This window comes from Oncorhynchus gorbuscha, unplaced genomic scaffold (assembly GCF_021184085.1).
Source record: "Oncorhynchus gorbuscha isolate QuinsamMale2020 ecotype Even-year unplaced genomic scaffold, OgorEven_v1.0 Un_scaffold_7983, whole genome shotgun sequence".
NCBI classification, from domain to species: domain Eukaryota; kingdom Metazoa; phylum Chordata; class Actinopteri; order Salmoniformes; family Salmonidae; genus Oncorhynchus; species Oncorhynchus gorbuscha.
The window spans coordinates 1-5,000 of NW_025751258.1; the positions used below are offsets into that span (position 1 = coordinate 1).

Here is a 5,000-nt window from a genome sequence, read left to right on the forward strand (position 1 = left end):
ACCACTAGGCTACCCTGCAGCCCCTACACTCTAACCACTAGGCTACCCTGCCACCCCTACACTCTAACCACTAGGCTACCCTGACCGCCCCTACACTCCTAACCACTAGGCTACCCTGCCACCTCTACACTCTAACCACTAGGCTACCCTGCCGCCTCTACACTCTAACCACTAGGCTACCCTGCAGCCCCTACACTCTAACCACTAGGCTACCCTGCAGCCCCTACACTCTAACCACTAGGCTACCCTACCCCCTCTACACTCTAACCACTAGGCTACCCTGCCTCCTCTACACTCTAACCACTAGGCTACCCTACCCCTCTACACTCTAACCACTAGGCTACCCTGCCCCCTCTACACTCTAACCACTAGGCTACCCTACCCCCTCTACACTCTAACCACTAGGCTACCCTACCCCTCTGCACTCTAACCACTAGGCTACCCTACCCCCTCTACACTCTAACCACTAGGCTACCCTACCCCCTCTACACTCTAACCACTAGGCTACCTACCGCACTTGAATGTAGCTGCAGTAGTCTGAATGTCTTAGAGTCTAGACACTGCAGAACACACACATGATAATATATAGGCCTCGTGTCTATGTGATAATATGAAGCACATATTCAGATTACAAACCTTAGTTTTAAAAACCTACCCACAATGCCTCTCTCCGTGTACTGTAGACAGCCATGTTTCATAGCGCTGTACAGTAGACTACTGTCTGATCTGAGGTCATTTCATAACGCTGTACAGTAGACTACTGTCTGATCTGAGGTCATTTCATAACGTTGTTCAGTAGACTACTGTCTGATCTGAGGTCATTTCATAACGCTGTTCAGTAGACTACTGTCTGATCTGAGGTCACAAAGCATCCTTCACTCATGCTGCCAAACATACCCTTGTAAAACTGACCATCCTACCGATCCTCGACTTTGGCGATGTCACAGGTGGTCCTGTGTAGCTCAGTTGGTAGAGCATGGCGCTTGTAACGCCAGGGTAGTGGGTTCGATCCCGGGACCACCCCATCGTAGAATGTATGCACACATGACTGTAGATCGCTTTGGATAAAAGCGTCTGCTAAATGGCATTTATTATTATTATTATTATTATTATTCATTTACAAATAGCCTCCAATACCCTACTCAACAAATTGGATGCAGTCTATCACAGTGCAATCCCGTTTTGTCACAGAAGCCCCCATATACTACCCACCATTGCGACCTGTACGCTCTCGTTGACTGGCCCTCGCTTCATACTCGTCGCCAAACCCACTGGCTCCATGTCATCTACAAGACCCTGCTAGGTAAAGTCCCCCTTATCTCAGCTCGCTGGTCTATAGCATCTCCTGCAGCTGCGCTCCAGCAGGTATATCTCTCTAGTCACCCAAAACCAGTTCTTTCTTTAGCAGCCCCTCTCCTTCCAGTTCTCTGCTGCCAGTGACTGGAACGAACTACAAAAATCTCTGGAACTGGAAACACTTATCTCCTCACTACCTTTAAGCACCAACTGTCAGAGCAGTTCACAGATTACTGCACCTGTACATAGCCCACTTATAATTTAGCCCAAACAACTACCTCTTTCCCTACTGTATTTTATTTATTTATTTATTTTGCTCCTTTGCACCCCATTATTTTTTATTTCTACTTATTTCTATTTCTACAATTCTTCCACTGCAAAACTACCATTCCAGTGTTTTACTTGCTATATTGTTACTTTTTCCATGGCCTTTTGCCTTTACCTCCTTCTCACTTAATTTGCTCATCAGTATATAGACTTGTTTATACTGTATTATTGACTGTATGTTTGTTTTACTCCATGTGTAACTCTGTGTCGTTGTATCTGTCGAACTGCTTTGCTTTATCATGGCCAGGTCGCAATTGTAAATGAGAACTTGTTCTCAACTTGCCTACCTGGTTAAATAAGGTGAAATAAATAAAAAATAAAAATTTCATAACGCTGTACAGTAAACTGACTGTCTGATCTGAGGTCATTTCATAACTCTCTCTCTCTCTCTCTCTCTCCTCTCTCTCTCTCTCTCTCTCTCGCCCTCTCTCCCCTCTCCCTCCCTCTCTCTCCCTCCCCTCTCTCTCCCTCCTCTCTCCCTCCCCCTCTCTCCCTCCGTCTCTCTCCCTCTCCCTCCCCTCTCCCTCCCCTCTCTCCCTCCGTCTCTCTCCCCTCCCTCTCCTCCTCCTCTCCCTCTGTCTCTCTCCCCTCTCTCTCCCTCTGTCTCTCTCCCTCTCCCTCCTCTCTCTCCCCGTCTCTGTCTCTATCAGGTGGGGATAAGGCCCCAGCAGCAGACACAGTCACAGAAGAAAAAAGAGATGAGTTGTGTCAGTGATGCAGAGGAAAGAACACCCACCTCCTCCCCCAAACCTCCCCATCCCTGACCCCTACACCCACCTCCTCCTCCATCCCTCTGACCTCCAACCCACTGGACCACAACGCTACACCAACACCCACCTCCTCTTCCATGGTCGTCCAGGATCGAGGCCCGGGTCTGGGGTTAGGCCAGGATCTCAGCCAGGACACCATGGATAACCCTCTGGATAAGGACCTGTCCCTCTCCTCCATCCTGGCCCTGCTGTGTGGGGGAACCCTCTCCCAAGGCCTGGGTAGAGCTAGCTTCCAGCCCACCCTGTGCCCTGGAGCCTGGGGTTACGACCCTGGGAGGAGAGGGGAAGGATGAGGGGAGGAAGGAGAGGAAGGAGGAGAAGGAGGAGGGAGGAGGAAGGAAGAGGGGGACTCTTCTCCGCTGGGTTTACTCCCAGATGTCCCTCCTCTCTCCCAGCATTCTTTGCAGCTCAGCGCCTGGCCCAGAGAGTAGCCAAGACCTCCTCCTCCTCCCTTTTCTTTCACCCTCTCCTCCTCCTCCTCTCCTGCTGCTGTCTCCTCTAATCAGCAGGTGTCTGGGTGTTCCTCAGGGACTTCCATGGGAGGCCGGCAGGGCTGGATGTGGCCCAGCCTCGGGTGCTCCTGGGTGGGTAAGAGGGCCGACTCTCCCTGACTCTGCCATCCAGAGGCTGAGAGCAGCAGCAGCCATGCTGTGCTACACAACAGGCCCACGGCACCCTCCTCCTCTTCCTCTCTCTCTTCCTCCTTTATCCTCCTCCTCTTCCTCTCTCTTCCTCCTTTATCCCCTCCTCCTCTTCCTTTTTATCCCCTCTTCGTCTCCCTCCCTTTCTTCATCCTTTATCCCCTCCTCTCCCTCCCTCTCTTCCTCCTTTATCCCCTCCTCCTCCTCTCCCTCCCTCTCTTCCTCCTTTATCCCCTCCTCCTCCTCTCCCTCCCTCTCTTCCTCCTTTATCCCCTCCCTCTCCCTCCCTCTCTTCCTCCTTTATCCCTCATCCCTCTCCCTCCCTCTCTTCCTCCTTTATCCCCTCCTCCTCCTCTCCCTCCCTCTCGTCCTCCTTTGTCCACTCCTCCTCTCCCTCTCTCTCCTCCTCTATAGCTGCAGGAGGTGCAGGGTTGCAGGAGGGCTTGTGTCTGACCCTGGACTCCTTTCCCAGCCCCCTCTCTGCTCCCTCTTCCTCCGCTAGCTCCACCCTCACTGCCCTGTCCCAGAAGGTCAACCTGCGAGGTCAGGGTTCTAAGGTCACCGGATCAGAGGTGACAGGCTCAGGCCAGCAGCGCTCTACCTCCCCCTACTCCTTCCTCTCCTTCCACTCCCCCGATCCTCAGTCTCAATTCACAGAACAGAGCTCCTCCAGGGTAGTGGAGAACCAGAGGGGGCCAGAGCCTAGCCCCATGGAGGAGAACCAAACCCGGGCAGAGAACCAGGGCTCAGCCCCTCCTCAGCCCCAGGTGGAGATGCCCAGCCTGCATCCATTACTGATCACCAACCCCCTGGGTGAGATCAACCCTGGAGGACCAGCAGGTAGACTGTCTGTGTGTAAAGGGATTTCAGGTAAACTGTCTGTGTGTAAACTGTCTGTGTGTAAACTGTCTGTGTGTAAAGGGATTTCATTGGAAAGTGTTACTGTGCAAACACAAACATACAGTATAGAAACGGTATGCCCACCCCCAGGTGTATTCCAGTGCTCCATGTGCGGTCTGCGGATGAAGAGGAAGAGCTATTGGAGGAGACACATGGCGGTTCACACAGGGTTAAAGAGTCAACAGTGTCAGCTCTGTCCCTTCCGCTGCGCACGCAAGGACAACCTGACCGCGCACATGAAGGTTCACACACACACACACACACACACACACACACACACACACACACACACACACACACACACACACACACACACACACACACACACACACACACACACACACACACACACACACACACACACCCCAGCACATATTAAGGTTCACACACACACACACACACACACACACACACACACACACACACACACACACACACACACACACACACACACACACACACACACACACACACACACACACACACACACACACAGCACATATTAAGGTTTACACACACACACACACACACACACACACACACACACACACACACACACACACACACACACACACACACACACACACACACACACACACACACACACACACACACACACACACACAGCACATATTAAGGTTTACACACACACACACACACACACACACACACACACACACACACACACACACACACACACACACACACACACACACACACACACACACACACACACACACACACACACACCCCAAAGCACATATTAAGGTTCACACACAGCACACACACACACACACAGCACATATTAAGGTTTACACACACACACACAGCACATATTAAGGTTTACACACACATACACACGCATGTGCAAGCAGACAAGGACACACGGGCGAAATTTTTTAGCTGAATCCACATCAACCATCTCAATATTTAGTATTTAGTATTTTAATATTTATATTTAAGACAGTTATCTCTCTCTTTCTCTCTCAGGTTCACAGGCAGCAGGAGAAAGGGGAGGAGTTTCAGTGTGACCTTTGCCCTTTCACCTCACTCCGCCTCTTCAGCC

General features: G+C 51.2%; 1 non-coding gene across 1 annotated transcript; it reads left to right on the top strand.

Moving 5' to 3' along the window:
- The first annotated feature begins 951 nt into the window (after nucleotides 1-951).
- trnat-ugu lies at nucleotides 952-1,034 on the top strand. Its single transcript has one exon. It is a non-coding gene; the product is annotated as a tRNA-Thr (tRNA).
- Nucleotides 1,035-5,000: the final 3,966 nt, after the last annotated feature.